Below are 22,102 nucleotides of genomic sequence, written 5' to 3' on the forward strand. Positions count from 1 at the left end.
TGGTTTTCACACCCACTTCAAACAACTAAATCTACCATTCTAGTTTGAAATGAAACAAAACAGCACATAATTTTAGAAAATAAGGCAAAGACAATCAACAAATATATGAAAAAAAAAATGTTCATCATCTCTAGCAATTAGAGAAATGCAAATCAAAACTACTCTAAGATATTAGCTCACTCCAGTCAGAATGGCAGCTATTATGAAGACAAACAACAACAAGTGTTGACAAGGATGTGGGGGGAAATGTACACTCATTCATTGCTGGTGGGACTGCAAATTGGTACAGCCAATATGGAAAGCAGTATGGAGATTCCTTGAAAAACTGGGAATGGAACCACCATTTGACCCAGCTATGCTTCTCCTTGGTCTATACTCAAAGGACTTAAAAACAGCATACTCCAGAGACACAGTCACATCAATGTTTATTGAAGCACAATTCACAATAGCTAAACTGTAGAAGCAACCTAGATGCCCTTTAGTAGATGAATGAATAAAAAATATGGCATATATAAACAATGGAATATTACTCAGCAATAAATGAAAATAAAACTATGGCATTTGCAGGAAAAATGGATGGCATTGGAGAAGATAATGCTAAGTGAAGTTAGCCAATTCCAAAAAAAAAAATGCTGAATGTTTTCGCTGATATAAGGAGGCTGATTCATAGTGTGGTAGGGAGGGGGAGTATGGGAGGAATAGACAATATCTAGATAGGGCAGAGGGGTGGGAAGGAAAGAGAAGGGGCAGGGGATTAGCAAGGATGGTGGAATGTGATGAACATCATTATCCAAAGTACATGTATGAATACATGAATTGGTGTGAACATTTTATTTACAACCAGAAATATGCAAAATTGTGCTGTATATGTATAATAAAAATTGTAATACATTATGCTGTCATTTATTTTAAAAAATCAATTAAAAATTTAAAAAAAAGAAAAGAAGGCAAAGACATATTAATGCACAACATTAGAAATGTATGCAAAACAGAAAGAAAATGGTATTTCTAACAAACAGCCCTGGTTTTGAAGAGTAAGTAGATACTTCATTAGGTAATTAGCTAAATTGGCAAGTTTGGGGGAGATGCTAGGAAGAGAGATAAAATGGCTTAATAGTGCACTCTTAGTACATCCAAAATTATACCATTAATTCTGAGCTCTTATCCTGTGTGGAACTATATAATTAAATTATGTTTGATTTCATTTTACTTTTAAATTATTCCCACAAATATTGAAGTTTAAAAGGCTTAGAAGTTTTCTCTCTCCTATTCACTTCTGTATCCCTAGGACATAGGAAAGTGACGGAAAAAAACATGAATCACTATTGGAAAGCAGGTGTGAATAGTTGGCTTACTGGCCAAAAGATTTTCTTAGGCCCTATTTATGGTCCCAATTTTTCTACCACAGACTGCTCTATTTTTTTGTTACATATAATAAAAACAACACAAAACCTATATTATCACAAGTAGATAGCAATATAAATATAGTAGGAGAGTGTAGGGTTTCTATGGAAACATTAATTCTTGTGTTTCCATAGTGACATTTGATGGTACCTGTTATTTATTCAAATAATGTTGCTTTCTTGCCTAGGTCCTGACCTAAACTCTGAGATGTGAAGATTCTTCTGGCAGAAAGTGATTTAAAAGAGAAAACATTCATAAGAATATAAATGTCTGTAAAATAGTAACTCACTTTCTTATTTGTTGTAGTGAAATGAACAAATATAAAGCATAGGCATTAATTAAAACATTAAATTTTAATATGATTTATTTTCTATTAAATTCTTTTATTAAGCATAATGGGCCAATTATTCATAGATATGTTCTCTATTTAGAAAAAATTTATTGCTAAAATTGTGATTTCTAAATAAGCCTTAAACAAATTTTCAATAATGAACAAATCAAAACAGTTTAGATTTGTTATGAATCTATAAAAACAGCAATGAAAAATATCCATTGCTAATCTGTTTAAGACTTTATTATGAGCAAATAAATGCAATAAGATGTAAAATATATTCTGATATATTCAGAGAATGAATGCATATTTAACTCAAATTTAATGAAACTATTTTTGAGTTGAGCATGTCACAAATATTTTTAACAAGTATTGTGTTCAATAATATGGAAATTCGAAAATATCTTAAAGGAGGTGGGGATGGTAATTGATTATCTACCCACAGACACCAAGTTGAACAGTGACTCACATATCATACCACATTCACAAGTGTTAAGGAAGCCAGGGGGGAGACCACAGTCCTTGATTTTGTATAATAAGAACAGACAAACTGAAGAAGGTGGTAAGAAAGGTGTTGCCATGTCAACTCCAAGCAACACAGAAAGATATCTCCTGAAATGAGGAGAAAAATGACATCCAGGACTTAGACTTGAAACCCAGTCCCAGGGTCCTACATGGTAAAACTCAGTCCTGGGCAGAGTCCCATAGCCTATGCTTTCTCATGACAGTACTAGAAGACTAAGCCACTCGCACTGCATTGACCTGGTGGCCAAGAGACTGTGGCCATCTCCCTCTATCAATCATGTGAAACAGAGGAGAAGCAAAAGTCTACCTGTTGGGGGAGCAGGGCACAAAATCTAGCATAGGACTTTGCCTTGAGCTCATTGTAAAGTTAACTTCTACGAGATGCAATACTAGGCAAAAACCAAAGGCCTCTACACCCAGGCCATAGGTCTCAGAGGAGCATCTAGATCATCCTCAGGATCACTCAGAGACTTGAACACCAATAGAACACACTTGAGTTTTGGTATGCATTACTGCTAGCTTTTGAGTGGTCCTGAGGCACTGTCCCTGCCCCAGGACTGCACTGCTAGCTTTAAAATCAGGTGTGTCACTTGTAGGCATCAGTATTGACAACAAAGTACTCCTCCACCACCCATCCTTCAATCTAGGCAGCACAGCTTCTCCAGATCAGAGCTCACTGCAAACGTCTATACTTATACCCAGTGGGACAAAGTGTATTTTGGCCTGTACTACTACTGAACTACCAGTTTGGCCTGTAATACCAGTTTCAGCATGATCCTGGGTATACCCTTAAAACTGGAAGATCTTGTGACTGTGAGACTTAGGTACAACCTGCCTTAGCATCAGCCTTGGTAACCAAGGGAATACCTTCATCAACACTATTCAACCTCAGGTACCACAGTGTGGAGTGGGCCTCCATTTGCTGGTTGTGAGATAGGGCTTGGCCATGGGACTTCAACTTGGAGATTGATGGTGGGCTGGTTGGACTTCACAATATCTGTTGGGCAGATATTAAGGAACCCCATTCCCAGGACTGCCTATAGACAGAGCCTCTGGGGCAAACCTGGTGTTAGGCAGGGACATGTGGCCTTCATCTGTAGGTTTATTCCAGCCAGTATCACCTGTGTCTTCTTGAAGTAGCCTTGTGCTACATCTGTCTCAGTAGTGGACAGGTCATAGCAGTGTGGGCACTGTTCTGAATAGGCTAAAGGGCTCTGGGTATGAAACATTGTTGAGCTGTTGGTGAACACAAGCCTGGCATAAGTGCTTGGTATGGGTAATTGTACTGTGATTTTGCCCAGAGTCTGGCAGAATGCCACAGAGCTTGCCTACCCTGGTCCTGGGAAGAACCTTGTATGAACATACTACTCATTTTAGATACTCTCTCAGTTCATGCTGAATACACCAACTACAAATTTAGATAAAACCTGGGCTGGGGTGGCTTTGTAGAGCTGACAGTTATACCACCAATGACAGACTCATGGCAAACCTGGACTTTAGCTGCCATCTAGTGTTGAAATAGCAGTAGTGACTATGGGCTCAGAAAAAATGTGTACACTGAATAAGAATTTCTGGGAAAAAAAGGTGGGGGTGGGGCACAAAGCCAGATTATGAACACTGGAATAAACACATAATCCTTCAATGACCAGAGGACATTGCACCACAGGAAAGCATCAATATTCCTCTGGGAAACCATGCCCTCACTTAATAGTCAAAAGAAGGTACTAGAACCTAACCATATGGTAATTAGTATGACAAACTCTTAGATGGAGAATTTAAAATAGGTATTTTAAGGAAACTCAGTGAGCTTCAAAGTAACATAGCAAAATAATTCAATGTTCAAATACAGAAAGTTAACAGAGATGAAATCAATTAAAAAATTGAAATCCTTGAGCTGAAAAATATACTAAACAAAATTAAAAGCATGATAGAAGGCATCAAAATCAGGATAATTCAAATAGAAGAAGGAATTTTTGGACTCAAAGATAGGCTATCTCACAATACATAGAGCTAAAAATAGAACAAGAATGGAGAGGAAAGAAGAAAGATTACAGGAACTTTGGGACAGTATGAATAGAGCCAATATTTGGGTTATTGTGCCGCAGTCTGGCTGGGCACAAAATCACAAGCCACTCAAGCAGGAACAAACTTTATTTCCAAAACTCCCGCGAATGCCACCCACGCGGCATTCCCCGAGACACACTACCCCAACAGGAAATCCCTCCTCCAGAATTCCCTCCTACTGCATTTCCCCAACCAATGGGAACTCTCCTGGAGTCCTGCGAAAGCTCCAAAGTAGCAGGCCAAGACGGACAGCAGGGGTCTAATCTCTAATTGAATGAACATCTTAATATAATCATTATCATCTCAATGGCTTGCTGGCATCATCTTTCAACCAAAAATGCCATGCATCATTCCTACTTGGCTATGGCTCTCAGCATCTCCCCCCTTCTGTTTAATTAAACAACAAGCAATGTGGCTTAGGGACCGTGCCTCTTAGGTTGTCCAAAACAACATATGGTCCTTACCCGTCATTGGATGAGCTGACCTCTAGGCGTCAGCCTCCTTTCTTAGGTTTGTACCACTGCAATTGGATCATACCTGTCACTGACTACCAGTCCAGCATACAGCCATACTTGTGGATAGGCCTATGCACCAGTGGGGGGTGAGGTTCTTTGCCTCACCTCTGTTGGCCCCCAGATTTGGCCTTTGCACCAGTGGGGGGGTGAGGTCCTTTGCCTCACCTCTGTTGGCCCCCAAATTTTAGACCATCACTAGTAGAAGGGAGGAGGATACAGAAATGCCACAACACTAAGCCAATTGACGGCTCCTTTGAAAAAATGTACCACCGGTGACACCATCAGCAAAGATACTCCAGCATTACCACAATTCACTGCACCAACAGATAGTTCACAATGTATACAAGTGATACATAGTCCAGGCAAGTTCTTCAAGCAGTTCAAAGGGGAGGAATCTATCAATATGTCCATTTCCTCCCAAAGTAAATCGACTCCTTGATTGAGCATTATTTGTTGAGTTATTATTCATTGATTCATCACTTTATACAGTTTACTGTGATAGCTATCTAAGAAGCTGTAGTTTGGTTTTATCTTTGTCTTCACCAGCAATGATGCTAAGAAAAAAAATATGTAACATTCCAACAGGTACTAAGAAAACAATTTTCTGAACAATTTACATTATCCTGAACAGAATTATTAAATATAATGAAAAGGAAAGGTGAAAGTAAACAAACAGATCTGTTAACCTCCTTATTTGTTCACATATTAAAATAATCCTCAACAGCTGTTTAACCAATTTAAATTAAACCATTAAAATCACGTGAATAAAAAAAAAATTCGGATCCAATTTTTCAAGAGTGCTCCTCATATATGATATATGGACATACGCACATACAGACATACAACACAAAACACAAGTGTGCACACAAACATACAACACAAAAGACAATAGTAAAGGCCTTGTAGCTTTACACAGGTGAAATCTCCATTGCAATGTTTAAAAACTCCACAGTCAAAAAATAAAACTGATCAGAAAAACATTAACCTAGGTCTGAATGAGCTCAAAAAATAAAATAGAACTTTATGATGTGGGAAAAGGCAATAATAAAATAGATATTGAAAAAAGCATCCTGGTTAATCACTGTCGCAGATGTAAGAATAGCCAAGCTGGAGCTCTGAATATTAACTGTTATGGATTTGAGTCAAATCATCTTCTTTTTGGTCTGTAGAAATCGCTTTGGTTAGTCTCTCTGGAATCCAAATCGGCTGCTGTTCTCCTTATGGAAACACACAAACAGAACACTGATTCCAGACAATCACTGGGTCAGGACCTTTCCATTGTCCTGTTAGAATATCCTTCCAAAGTACCTTGGGCTTATGTACATTTTTTGGACACATATGCCTTTCTGCAGCACTAAGCCCTGATGAATCCAAATTTTAAAAGTTTAGAGTAAAAAGGGTTATTTTAAGTTTATCTTTGGGGGATATATACCCCTTTCCAGTTCCCTATTTTTGCTTTAATAAGTACATTTTAATAGTTTGTTGAGCTCTTTCAACTATGCCTTGTCCCTGTGGATTGTATGGGATTCCTGTTATATGAGTAATGCCAAATGATGAGCAAAATTGTTTAAAAGAGGTAGAGGTGTAGCCAGGACCATTATCTGTTTTTAACTGTTTTGGAATGCCCACAGTGGCAAAATTTTGTAAGCAATGAGCTATAATATCTTTAGTTTCTTCTCTGGCATGAAGGGAGCCCATCAAAAATCTGGAAGAAGTATCAATTGTAACATGCAAATATTTTAATTTTCCAAATTCTGGCAAGTGTGTGACGTCCGTCTGCCAAATATGGTTAGGTATCAGACCTCTAGGATTGACTCCAAGATTAACTTGTGGTAAAAAGGTCACACAATTTTGACATTGTTTTATTATATGTCTGGTTTGTTCCTTAGTTATTTTAAAGCACTTTTGTAAAGTATTAGCATTGACATGGAATCTTTTATGAAAATTTGTAGCTTCTTCTAGTGTAGAGAAAATATGTATGTAATGTGTAGCTTTATCTGCTAAATCATTGCCCAAACTAAGGGCTCCAGGCAATCCTGTATGTGCCCTGATATTTCATATAAAGAATGGATCTTTTCTGACACAGATTAGACTTTGTATAGTGGAAAACAAAGAGAAAAAAGTAAAGGAAGGAGAAATCCTACCAGCATCTTCAAAAGATACTATAGCATTAACTATATACTGACTATCAGAAAATAAATTAAATACAGAATCTTTAAACATCACAAAAGCTTTTAAAACTGCATTAAGTTCTACCTTTTGAGCTGATTGTTTGGGTACTAAAAATGTAAAAGCTTGATCAGGGGTAACTACTGTTGCTGTACCATTATTTGACCCATCAGTGAATATATTTGGAGCATTCATGATAGGTGTTTTTCTTGTCATTTTTGGGGAAACTACAGGATGTGAGGACCAAAAAGACAACAAAGGATTAGATGGTAAGTGATTATCAAATGAAACATTAGATTTACACATGATTATTGCCCAATTATTTAACTCATTAGCTAGCTCATCAATTTGATCCATAGTATATGGAGTAATAATTTTATTGGGAGAAATTCTAAACACTCCCTTTGCTGCTTTTATTCCTTTGAGTATTAACTGTCCTACAGCCTCAGGATACCTAGTAAGAATACTATTAGGAGAATAAGATAAATGTATCCACAATAATGGACCTTCTTGCCAAAATACTCCTGTAGGAATATTTTTTGTTGGTAGTACAATAAATAATAAAGGCAAACTTATATCAATTCTATCCAAATGCATATTTTCCATATATGTTTCAATAATTTTTAATGCCTTTCTTGCTTCAGGCATTAACATGTGGAGTGAATTTGGATCTGATGGACCTTTTAGGATATCAAATAAAGGTCCCAACTCTCCTGTTGGTATGCCTAGATAAGGCCTTATCCAATTTATGTCTCCTAATAAACTTTGAAAGTCGTTAAGTGATTTGAGTTGATCTACACGTATTTGAATTTTTGGTGGATGGACCATGGTTGAGGATAATAGAACTCCTAAATAATTAATTGGAAAATTTAATTGTACTTTATCTATTGCTATCTCTAGATTATAATTTTTTAATAAATTTGTAAGTGTGGCATAACATTCTAGCAATGTGTTTTTATCTTTGTATGCTAACAATACATCATCCATATAGTGAAATATTTGTAGTTCAGGATTTTGATTTCTAAGTGGCTGGATTGCTTTGTTAACATAAATTTGACACATAGTTGGGCTGTTAGCCATCCCTTGAGGGAGTACTTTCCATTCATATCTCTGATCAGGACCTTCATGATTCAGTGCAGGGATAGTAAATGCAAAACATGGACTATCCTCAGGATGAATTGGAATTGAAAAAAAAAAAAACAATCTTTAATATCTATAGCTAAAACATACCAGGTTTTTGGCAAAGCAGACAATTGAGGAATCCCTGATTGAGCAGGTCCCATAATAATCATCTCATTATTAATGGCTCTTAAATCTTGCAATAATCTCCATTTACCAGATTTCTTTTTGATGACAAAAATGGGAGTATTATGGGGAGATATGGATGTTGTATATGTCCTTCTGCTAATTGTTGTTTGACCAGGTCATGGGCTGCTTGTATCTTTTCTTTAGTCAGAGGCCACTGAGGAAACCATACTGGTCTTTCTGATTTCCAAGTAATTTTTATTGGATCAGTGGCCCCTTCTGAAAACCCAATCCATGTCTATTTATTCCTTGATCTATTTGAATTGGTGCTGTTATACCTTGTTCTTGTTCTCCTAATCTTTTTTCTTTCCCAAAACCTTGTGTAGCCCTAGTAGTGGGAGCATTAGGATTGATGTTGTTTGTTAATGTCAAACCTAATTGATATAGGACATCTTGTCCCCATAAATTTATAGGAAGATGATCCAATACATATGGCTGTATAGTTCCTTCACATCCTTCAGGATCCTTCCAATCTAATACCATTGCACTTCTATGGGAAGTAGTCACCACTCCTAGGCCTCGAAGCATTTGAGTAGCTTGTTGTAATGGCCAATGTTTTGGCCATTCTTGACGAGATATGATGCTAAGGTCTGCACCTGTATCAAGTAGCCCATTAAATTCATGTCCTTGAATATTTAGTTTTAGCATTGGGTGAGAATCGAAATTTAAAGACAGCATAGCCCAATCTACACCTGTGGAGCCTAATCCCCTGGAACCTCTTTCTACAGTACAACTGGAAAATTTATCATGCAGGCTGGGTATTATTAACAACTGTGCTATTCTATCTCCTGGTGAAATTACTGATATACCTCTTGGAGAACTAGCTATAATTTTTATTTCACCTACATAATCGGGATCAATTACCCCAGGACTTATCATAAGTCCTTTTAGTGTAGAAGAACTGCGTCCCAATAATAAGCCTACTGTTCCTTGGGGAAGAGGTCCTTTTATTCCTGTGGGAATGATTTGAACTCCCATCTCTGGAGTTAGTACTGCTCTGGCGGAGGCGCAGATGTCCAACCCTGTGCTCCCTCTGGTTTTTCCTGATGAGGGATTTAATGGATAATGTGTCCTGGGCACTAACCTGATGGTGTTGCTGGGTTCCTCCATTGCCCCATATATTTGTGGTTATGGGCCCCGGAGCATTGGGCCCCCTAGCCCGTTTTTTGGCAATGGAACCTGATGCCTTTCTCCACGATATCGTGGGTAAACACCTGGTGCTTGTCCGTTTTTTGATAAAGGAGTACCCTCTATGGTGGTTTGAGAAGCATTCATTAGCCCAATGTCTCCCTCTACGGCATCGTGGGTAAATACCCGGTATTCTATTCCTTTGATACCTAGTTTTGTCAAACCCTCCTCCTGTGGGGCAACTCCTTTTAAAATGTCCTGTTTGTTCACAATTGTAGCATGTTTTTGGCCTGGCCTCTAAACCCTGTTGTACTGCAGCTGCCAGGACTTGCCCTTGTTCATTAATGTCTCTACATAATTTGATATATGTGTTTAAATCTCCATGTTTCCATGGTCTAATGGCCTCCTTACACCATCTGTTCACTTGTTCAAAGGCTAGCTGTTTAATTAATGGTGTTGCTTGTTCTGTATCCCCAAAAACTCTGGCAGCTGTTTGAATAAGCCTATCTACAAATTCAGCGTAAGGTTCATTAGCTCGCTGTATTACCTTAGATAATTGACCTTGTAAATCTCCATGTCCTTGTAAAGTCTTCCATGCCCTAACTGTATTTGCAGCAATTTGTGCATATATAGCAGGATCATATTCAATTTGTTGCCATTCACCCTCATAAGGTCCTTTTCCTAACAACATACCTAGATTTCTTTGAGGGTAACCGGCTGCTGCATTTCGCCTAGCTGTCTCTGGGCAAAATTCCTCATTGGCAACCTTCCATAACAAATATTGCCCTCCATTTAGCACAGATTTACACATGCTAGCCCAGTCTGCTGGCGTCATGTCCAAGTTGGTAATGGATTCGACCATGCTTACCGTGAAGGGTGCTTGGGGACCACAGGTTGTTACAGCCTCCTTTAACTGCTTCACTGTTTTGAAATCTAGAGCATGGTGAATTCACTGCCCTCCTGCCTGCTCAAGTACAGGGCATGCTAATCTTTGAGGTCCTATCTCAGGATCCCATCTATCAACTACACGGGTTGAGGGCCACTCACTCAGCTGTCTCTATAGGTGGAGCTGTTGGTTGAATTACGCCCTCTGGTGATAGAATGGTGTTATTAGCAGCCTCTTGTTGTAGCTTTTTCCCTAATAGCCCCTTTTCCTTTAAATTTTCTTCCTCTGTCTGACTAGCTCAAGAGACCTTCTCTTTTGCTTGATCTAAAATGTCTTTCTCCATGGTCTGAACCTCTAACAATTTACTTAACACTCTTTCGGTTTGTTTTTTACTAATTTCTAATCTACTATAAAGATAACGCAACCCAATAAGTTAACACAAAACCGAAACAGAATGAAACAAAAACGGAACAAAAAATCGTAGTATCAGTTTTCTCTTCCTTAAGGCCAAACAACTTCAAACCTTGAGCCAACCATTTTTCCCAGTTTGCCTGAGAAAGTTCTAGGGATAGGCAGCTTGAAACAAAAACAATATAAATCAAAACAAGAACAAATAGTTTTTTGAAATGGTCACCCATTCTCTCACCTTCCCTCAGGGGCGAACAATTTCACTTACCTCCGAGCTTCAGGGGTTCCCTGCATGGGCCGCCAAATGCCGCAGTCTGGCTGGGCACAAAATCACAAGCCACTCAAGCAGGAACAAACTTTATTTCCAAAACTCCCGCGAATGCCACCCACGCGGCCTTCCCCAGGACATATTACCCCAACAGGAAATCCCTCCTCCAGAATTCCCTCCTACTGCACTTCCCCAACCAATGGGAACTCTCATGGAGTCCCAGGAGAGCTCCAAAGTAGCAGGCCAAGACGGACAGCAGGGGTCTAATCTCTAATTGAATGCACATCTTAACATAATCATTATCATCTCAATGGCTTGCTGGCGTCACCTTTCAACTAAAAATGCCATGCTTCATTCCTACTTGGCTATGGCTCTCAGCATATTGGAGTTCAAGAAGGACTTGAGAATACCAAAGGGATAGAAAGTTATTCAAACAAATCGAGCTGGACACCCAACTCCCAAAGTACTACCTGGTTCAGGGCTCAGGAACACCTTAGCAGGATCACCTATCAGGATCACTGCAGAACTCCTAAATGCCGCTCTGCTCCCTCACAGGACACTTATCTGCTACCTACCCATTAGAATTCAGGCCACCACTCCCCTGTGGACCCCCTTCTACCTACAACTGCCTTGAAAGAAAGACATCCAATGAACTTTTAAACCCTTAAAGACTCCATCTTCTCACAATAGTACAGCATTTAACACATTGTTCTTGAAGAACATTCCAGGTCTAAACTACAGTAAAAGCTATCTTTAGAAATGAAGGAGATAAAGATATTCCCTGGTAAATAAAAATCAGGGAATTTCTTCACCAGACATGTCCTGTAAGAAATACTGAAAGAAGTTCTTCAAATTGAAAGTAAGAAATATTAAGAAATAAGAAGAAAAAAGTGGGAAGGTATAAAACTCACTGGTAAAAGTAACCATACCAATTCAGAAAGTTTTTACTAAACAGGTTTAGTAAAACATTCATGTCTTCAATATGTAAGTTAAAAATCAAGCCAATTTAAAATAATAATAACTATGATAATATGTTAAAAGACAAGCAATATAGAAAACATGACATCAAAAATTTTAAGTGTAGGGAAGAATATAACACAAGTGCGCAGTATTTTTTCATTAACATTTCCCCTCTCTCTCTTTTATTGCCTTCAAAATCATGCTGTTAGTATCGTTTCAAAATAGTTGTTATAACAAAAAGATTTTTTTGCAACCCTCATAATAATCACAAAGTGAACACATGATAGGCAAACCAAAAATCATTAGCAATGAATCAAAATATACTACAAGAGTAAATCAAAAGAAGGACTAAAGTGGTTGGGAGAAGAACTGCCCCCCCCAATTTTTTCCCAATAATAATAATACAAAACAAGTTACAAAATGTCTATAATAAGACCTCACCCATTAATAAACACCCTAAATGTAAATGGATGAAATTCTCCAGATAAAAGATCTAACATGACTGAATGGATAACAAGACACAACAGTCTGTTGCTTATGAGAAACTCACTTCACCTCTTAGGATACACATAGACTAAGGTGAAGGGATGGAATAAGATGTTGGATGCAAACAGAATCCAAAGGAAAGCCCAAGCAACCGTATTTATTTATTTATTTTATTGTAAGTTTTTTTTTATTATTGGTTGTTCAAAACATTACAAAGCTCTTGACATATCATATTTCATACATTTGATTCAAGTGGGTTATGAACTCCCATTTTTACCCCGTATACAGATTGCAGAATCACATCGGTTACACATCCACATTTTTACATACTTCCATACTAGTGACTGTTGTATTCTGCTGCCCTTCCTATCCTCTACTATCCCCCCTCCCCTCCCCTCCCGTCTTCTCTCTCTACTATCTACTGTCATTCATTTCTCCCCCTTGTATTATTTTTCCCTTTCCCCTCACTTCCTCTTATATGTAATTTTGTATAACCCTGAGGGTCTCCTTCCATTTCCATGCAATTTCCCTTCTCTCTCCCTTTCCCTCCCACCTCTCATCCCAGTTTAATGTTAATCTTTTTCTCATGCTCTTCCTCCCTGCTCTGTTCTTAGTTGCTCTCCTTATTTATATCAGATAAAATGGACTGTAAATCAAATGAAATAAAGAGACAAAGAAGGCCATTATATAATGATAATGGGATCCAATAAGCAAGAAGAAATAAAAATTCTAAATATATATTCACCTAGTACTAGGGTACCCAAATATATAAAGCAAATAATAATTAACCAAAAAGAAAAGAAAAATTCTGTTATAATAATATTAGGGGATTCTTAACACCCTGCATTTAGCAATGGATAGACCATCCAGACAGAAAATCAGCAAGGAAATGGCAATGAAATTGTACCCTAGATTAAATAGACCTAACACATCTACAGAATAATCCATCCAATAACTGCAGAATACTTATTCTCACATGAAACATTCTCCAGGATAAATCATGAGATATGCTATTTACATATCCTCACACATTTTTTTTAAATCAAGATCTTTTCATGCATCTTTTCTGACCATGATGAAATATAACTAAAAATTAAAAACAAAATATACTTTGAAAACTATATAATACATAAAAATTAGACCACTTACTCATGAACAACCAATGGATAGAGGAAGAAATAAGCAAAATCAAAGATTCTTGAAATAAATGAAAATGAAAAATAATAACTGAAATTTATGGAATACAGCAAAAGCAGTATGGAGAGGAGTAGTTGTAGTAGTCAACATCCACATGAAGAAAACCAAAATATCTCAAATAAAAAATCTACTAGTGCATCTTATTAAGATTAAAAAATGAGAATGAACCAAATCCCCAAAACAGTAGAATGAAAGAAATAATAAAGATCACAGCATAAATAAGAGACAAAAAATATAAATGATCAACAAAATAAAAGACCTGGCTTTTTAAAAAAAATGATAAATCCTTACCTAGATTAACTAAGAAAACAAGTGAGAAGATACAAATTAATAAATTCAGAGATGAAAAGGGAAATGTTTTAAATGACAGCAGAGAAATATAAAGGTTCATTAGAGATTATTATGAACAACTTTGCACAAGGCAATTAATAACCTAGAAGAAACTAACTAATTCCTGGACACATACATCTTACCAATATTGAATTGGGTAGAAATAGCATACTTGAACCTAAAAGTAACAAGCAATGAGATTGAATCAGTAATAAAATGTAGCCCATCAAAATAAAGCCCAGGACCAGAAGGCATCACTACTGCAATCTATCAAGCAGTAAAGAAGAACTCATGCCAATTCCTCTTATATTATTCCAAAAATTGAGAAAAAGGAAATTCTTCCAAAACTCATTCTATGAGGCCATCATTACTCTGATACCAAAACCAGACAAGAACACAACAAAAAAGAAAACGGCAGGAAAATATCCCTGATGGACATAGACCAAAAAATACTCAACAAAGTACTAGCAAACTGAATCAAAGAGCACATTAAATAAATTATTCACTATAATCAAGTGGGACGCACTCCATGTGGATAAGGATCCTTCAGTACATGCCAATAAATAACCATGATACTTATTCAACAGATGAAGGACACACACTATGTGATCATATCAACAGATGCAAAGTTTTCCCTTCACAACAAAAATGACAAACAATTAGTCATAGCAGGAATGTACTCCAACATAATAAAGGGTACATTTAATAAGCTAACAGCTAGTATAATACTGATTAGGGAATAGTTCTAAGCTTTCTCTTAAAATTTGAAAAAAAATAAGGATGCCCCCTGTTATCATTTTATTCAACATAGTCTCAGAAGTGCTATCAAAAGCAATAAGACAGCTGTGTACAATGGCACACATCTGTAATCCCAGAGGCTTTGGAGGCTGAGACAGGAGGATCCTGAGTTTAAAGCCAGTCTCAGCAATAGTGAGCTGCTAAGCAACACAGTGAGACCCTGTCTCTAAATAAAATGCAAAATAGAGCTGGGGATGTGGCTCAGTGGTCAAGTGACCCTGAGTTCAATATGCAGTACCCCTCCTAAAAAGAAAGAAAGAAAGAAAAATAGCAATGAGACAAGAAAAAGAAGTAAAGGGCATCCAAATTGGAAAAGAAGAAGTCAAATTGTCACTGTTTACAGATGACCTGATCTTATATGTAGAAAACCACAGATTCCATAGAAACTGTTAGTATGCATCAATTAATTCAACAAAGTTGCAGGATACAAAATCAATGTACAAAAATCAGTAGCATTGCTCCATTTGAACAGCAAATTATCTGAAATAGAAAGCAGTACCATTTACAATAGTTACAAAAAGTAAAATAAAACACAAAGTAAATTTAACAAACAGGTGAAAATTCTCTAAAATGAAAACTACAAATCACTTATTTAAAAGACTGAAAAGGACACAAAAGTATGGAAAAACATTTTATGTTCATGAATTAGAATAATCAATAGTGTCACAGTGTGCTTATCACCCAAAATGAACTATATATTCATATTCAATGCAATCCTTATCAAAATATTAATTTCAGTTTTCATAAAAGCAGAAAAACACAATGTTAACTTTATATGAAACCACAAACCATTCAAACATCCTGAATGAAAATAAATAAATAACAGAGTAAGAGACATTGTATTGCCTGACTTCAAAATATACTACAAAACTGTAGTAATCAAATAACAAACTATGAGCATAAAAACAAACACATTCATCAACAGAACAAAATAGAGAGCCTTGAAGTCAACCTACACACCTAAGCCAACTGATATTTACAAAAGTGCTACAAACATGTATTAGAGAAAAGACAATCTTTTCAGAAAATGATGGCAGTAAAATTTCTTGTTCATAAGCAGAAAATGATATTAGGCCCTATCTTTAACCAATTATGGAAATCTCCTCAAAATGTTATTAAAGATTTAAACATAAGACCTGATGCTATGAAACTACTAAAAGAAAATGGGAAATGTTTCAGGACATTGGAATCAGCAAAGATTTCTTTGAACAAGACCACCAAAATACAGGAAATAAAAGCCAAAATAGACAAATGGGAGTATATCCAAACTAAGAGATTACTGCACAGTAAAGAAAACAGCCCACTAGGTAAGGTTCCAATGTACACAACAGGAGGAAATATTTGCAAACTATAAATTTGATGAGAACTTAATATCCAGAATATATAAAGAACTCCAAAAACTCATGTAAAAAAAATCATAATAATATCCCACTTAAAAACTGGGAAACAGAGCTAAGCAGATATTGCTCAAAAGAAGGCATTCAAATGTCAATAGGAATATGAAAAAATGCTCCACATCACCAGTCATCTGGGAAACGTGAGTCAAATCCACAATGGGACACCATCTCACTTCAGTAAGAGTGGCTCTTAACAAAAAACCAAAAGAAAACAAGTGCTACACAGCATGAGAGAAAAGGAAACCCTTGCACAGTGATGGAAATGTAAATTAGTACAACAATTCTGGAAAACAGCATGGAGGTTCCTCACAAAGTTAAAAATAGAAGCAGCATGTGAACTAGCAACCCCACTATTAGGTATGTACCAAAGGCAATAAAATCAGTATGTCAGAGTCATCTGCACTGTGTTTATTGTAGCTTTATTCACAATCACCCAGAAATGGAATCAACCTAAGTGTCTGTCAACCGATGAGTGATTAAAGAAAACATGGCATATTTACCAAGAAGTCCCTATCATGTGACAACATGGATAGAACTAGAGATCTTTATACTAAGTGAAGTAAGATAGGTACAGAAAGACAAGTAAGTACTGCATGATCTCACTCATGTGGAATGTAAAATATTTGGTCTCATAGAAATTGGAGTTCAATGGTGGTTACCAGAGGTTGGGGACAGAAGGGGGAAAGGGCAGATGTGGAAAGTTTATCAATGAGAGCCCAGGTACAGTTAAATAGGAGTAAGAAGTTCTGGTTGCTGTTGTACAGTAGAGTAACCACAGACTAAAAAAAAAAGAAGCATTTTATAAATTTTCACCATAAAGAAATGATGAAATTTTGAGGATACATATACATTTAACATGATTTAATCACTACTCAATATATTCATGTATGGAAACATCACATGGTACCGATAAATGCAATTTTTACATTTTTATGTATCCATGAAGAATAAACTTAGTTTTAAAAGACAGAAAAGTCTCAAAAAGAGTATTTTAAGCACTATAGAGTGCTTCAGTTCAAACAGATTTTTTAATCCCTAATTTTTGCAATAATGTTGTAGGTATCGTATGTGTTCACGTACACGTGCAGGTTTTGCTAGAAGAAAATGATGGAGGAAGGAGTTAACATCCCATTGCCTCCACTTGAATTATTTTGCATTTATTTTTTGGCTTGATATAAATTTCATTTAAATAAATGCATCCTGGCTCTTAAACTCTGAAAACTAGATTGTGGGGACTATTAGTCAGGGCCTCTATCTTTCGTATTTACCATTCTATCCCCAGACATACCTGCATGATGCTTGGTCAGTGTCTGTCAAGGAAATGAAAGAATAACTAACTCCTCTGGTTCTTAAATCCCCTCTACAATATTCACGTGGTGCAGTGGTAAAACTTCTTTTTACCCATTTCTAATGACAGCAAATACATAATTTCCTAAATGAATTAATTCTACTTTGGGTATTTGATTTGAAATTTCCATGTAACGAATGACTATCTTTTCATTCTGATTTTTCTGTTTCCCCTGACTCTACCACTTCATGTCATCATGAGTCAACCCTTTTCCAAAAAACAGAATTTTCCAAACAAAATGTTTGAAGAATAGCAAATGTCTAAACAGAATGTTTCCTGCTTTAGCCCAGGTATTCATTGCTGAATTTAAAATTTCTTCCACAGCGAGAAAGCGTTGATTGAGCACCAGTACCCAGAGCTCAGTGAAAGATGCAATCAGCGTTGGAGGATCTGACCATTATATCAGGTACCTGGAACCCTTTCCTTAACACCTTTAGTACTCACATCACACCTTTGGTTTATTTCAGTTTTGATTATTAAAAAAGTAATAATTTGCATATACTTTCATTATCCTTTTCTTTAAAAGAACAAAAATATGGGATAAATTTAAAATGGGAATACATAGAATTTAAACATATATTTTAAAAAAATGAAATGCACTTCCTGATAATCAATCCCTACCTCCACTCAGTTAATTGCAGTGGTGATTTTGTGCAAATTACTCCCTTACCTTTACAGTTTTTCCACAAATGCAAATCTATGTGTGATGGATGTGTATACATTCATACATAGGTAGTGACTTGCTTTCTTACCTTTTATCAAATTTCTGAAGCATTGTTTATAATTTATAATTTTCAGTTTATATCTTTTAGTTTGTAGTAGATATTATGGTTCACTACCCAGTCTCCCCTTCAGAAATGATGTACCAACTCTTTCAGCTACCAGAAAAATTTGCAGATGCTACCTAGTTCAGACCCTCACCATATGGTTCCAAGACCATAGTGTCTCAAATCTCAGATTCTCCTGAATGCTATGAACCTGATAAGCAGCTCACTCATCCTTGTTGGAGGCAAGTACTCCATTGTTTCTTGATGTCTTACTGATTCTCCTACTTTCCAAGCATATATACCCCCTGCAAAATACTCTTCTCTCTCCTGGTTACCAGACTTAGGGTCAAGTCATGACATGATCCATCCATATAATGGCTCAGTCTGCTATGAAAGGAAAAGGACCTTACCCTCAAAGGTCTTATAAGACCTGGTTGACATGTCCCAGTATGAGTTGGGAGAGTAGGAAGGGATCCTTTAGGTGCTGGAATAAGAGAGATGGGACAAAGGGCTGGAGTTCATTGAAATGGAAGCACTCTCCCATTATATGGGATTAAATGCTCTAGTAAACGAACATCACAGAACAGAGCGTTACTATGTTTCCAGATGGGTACAAAAAGTTTAAACATTGATTAAATTTAAGAGCAGGCATCCAGAACTTCCATGGCCAACAGTAGAGAAAGAGATTTTTAAAAAGAGAGAAAGAAAGAAACCTCATGGATTTGGGAATTCTAACACAAGAAAACTCATCATAAAACCTAGAGGACTTTCCATTCACCCTGTTTGTCAGGGCTGATGGTAAAATATGCTATTACAAATTTTACAGAACATGGTTATGCTAGCAAAAGGGATAAAGAGATTCTTAAACAAAGGAGGTCAGGTGGGACTCTGGAAGCAACTTGATTATATAATGACCATAATGAGTGACAGGGTCAGGGTTTGACCAAGGCTATCTGACTGTTAAACAGCCACAGTGGATTGGCTGAGGCCCCTGGTACAAATCCACCATGGACAACTTCTTTCTTTCTAAATCTCCTTCTCTTGTTGCTCACAGATATTGTTTCAAAGCACACTGTCAAATCTAAGCACAGATCTCAGAAATGCATTCTATTTTCTGAGGATTCTAAAGTAGGACATATTTAACACTTCATTTTTAAAATTAATTTGCATTGATACATATGCCTATAGTACATATGTATCAATATGGATTTACTTTGGTGAATCAGTGTATTCTAAAGGTTTTCAAGAAAATTTTAATGTCATTGTCAAAGAAATATAAGCTACAATATTATAAATCTTAACTCATATGTATACACATGTTTAATGTAATACAAAAATAACAACTTATGCTCCAAAGTAGTTGTGCCATTGAGCTATATATTCACACTTGATATTTTCAGACTTTTAAACTTGAATGTTCTTCTAAGGTTTATGATATGGCTCTTGTTAGTGTAATTTTTAGTTGGTGATCACTATGAAGTTGAGTTTCTTGTTTCCATTTTTAAATTCCATTTCTTTTAAATTCAACTTGTATTCATAAGCTATTGATTTGCTTCTCAAGTATTTTAGATTCTTTACCTTTTACTACTCATGTGTATTGCTAATGCCCTCACTAAATGTGTGTCCTATACTTATATTTTTCTTTATGATGATTTGCGTGTAATTAAAATGTTCAGTTTGTTCTATTTACGGATTCTATTTGCTAGAATTTTTAATCTATTCTATTTATTTGAATACCATCTAACAAATGTTTACTTAATCAAAAGTCATAAGGAGATTCATATTTTCTTCTGAAAGTTTTATGGCTTTTGTCTGTACTTGAGTTACCTATCTGGAATTGATTCTGATGTATAGTTGGATACAGGGAAGCTTTCTATTTCCTCTTTGGTAGCCAGACAACCACCTCAGGAGCCCAATTACTGCCCTGTCCTAACACTACTGATCTGCCTTGGATCAGCATTTCATGGATGTAGAGATCTGTTTCTGGGTTCTGAGTGATACATGACCTGGATAGTGTCTTTATGTATCTATGTACCAAATGTCACACTCAATTACCATGCTCCAAGACACACCTTGATACTGGTACAGCAAATAAGTAACCTAGTTTTTATTCATGAATAACTTGATCTTTACTCTTCATCCTGAATTGTAGAACCCACTTATCAAGTACTCATAACATGCTGGACTTTACTTGAAAGTTCCTTGCAGACTGATTTGAATAGTTGGACTTTTTTTCCTGTCTAGGAATATGGTACACAACATCATTTGTGAATATCTTCAATGTATTTCAATAAAAATACATTGTTTGCTGTTAGATTCTCCCTCTGTCCTGTTTTTCTGTCTTGCTCTCACTTTCTGTTATGTATATGTATATACACACATACATTATGTATAAACATATGTATATACTTATATACACATATGAACTTATAATCAGTAAGCTTGCTAAACTTTCTCGAGATAAAACTATTTATACATGAAGTTTGTTTCATAAGTTTGACATTAATAATTTAAAATTATATGCATCTTGTATACACGCATATACTGTATAACTATTTTGAACATACTGTGGAAGAAAAATTCCAGTTCCAGTGGCATAAAACACAAAAATAACAATATGAACAGAAAATTTGCTAGATCTGTTTTCTAGACCTAGGACAATTCACAATAGCCAAACCATGGAACCAAGAATGAATGAATAAAGAAATGTGGTATATATACATAATGGAGTTTTATTAAGCCAAACTCAGGAGGTCAAGGGTCCTATGTTTTCTCTCATCTGTGTAAGCTAGAGAAGAAAAAAGCTTACACAGCTTACACATATGTGTGTGTCAGGGAGAGGGATCTCATGAAAATCAAAGGGAGATCGGTAGAGTAAAGGAAGGCAGGACGTGGGGGCAGAGAGGGAAATGCTAGAGAATGATACTGGCTAAATTATACTGCCATATTGTATGCATGTATGAATATGTAATAATATATTCCATCATTATGTACGACTATAAATAAAAAAATGTGGAAAAAGGAAAACAAGGGGGGAGCAGGTACATAAGTGTTGAGAAATAGATAGTGAAGGGCACAAAAGAAAGTTGCATAGATGGAAAATAGGCCAGGTTTTCTGAAATGCACACTTAATATCAGGCAGATAAATAGAGGATAGATGGATAGAGGTGTGCTAGTCAGCTTTTTATCCCTGTGATAAAAAAGCCTGAGGAAAACATCTTAAGGATATGAAAATTTAATTTTGGCTCATGGTTTCAGAGGTTTCAGTTCATCATGGACTATCTCCAATGTTTCTGGGCCTCAAGTGAGACAGGACTCATAGCAGAAGGGCATGGCAGAGGAAAATTTCTCAGCTCATGGCCACCAGGAAAGAGAGAGAGGGAGAGAGCAAGGCACCAGGGACAGGGTACACCTTTCCAGAGTACATAACCAGTGACCTGCCTCCTTCAAGTAAACCCCATCTCCTACAATTTCCACCACCTACCAGTCAGGCCATCAAATTGTTATTCCGCCTGTGAGTTAATCCATTGATGAGGTCAGAGCCCTCAGGATCCAATTACTTCCCAAGAGCCCCATCTGCAAACATTGCTGCATTAAGGACCAAGCCTTCAACACAAGCCTTGTGGAATATTCCAGAACCAAATCATAACATACAGGTAAATAGATAGCTGTTACATGGATAGAGAGATAACATTCCATACACCTGTATCACCATTGCCTACATTAGTGTTGTCCAGAGCACTTGACACTTTTAATGTTATACTATTTACCTATGTGATTGTTCCCCTGGATTATATTCTACCACTAAAATATAAT

Source organism: Marmota flaviventris, chromosome 1 (genome assembly GCF_047511675.1).
Source record: "Marmota flaviventris isolate mMarFla1 chromosome 1, mMarFla1.hap1, whole genome shotgun sequence".
Lineage (NCBI taxonomy): Eukaryota > Metazoa > Chordata > Mammalia > Rodentia > Sciuridae > Marmota > Marmota flaviventris.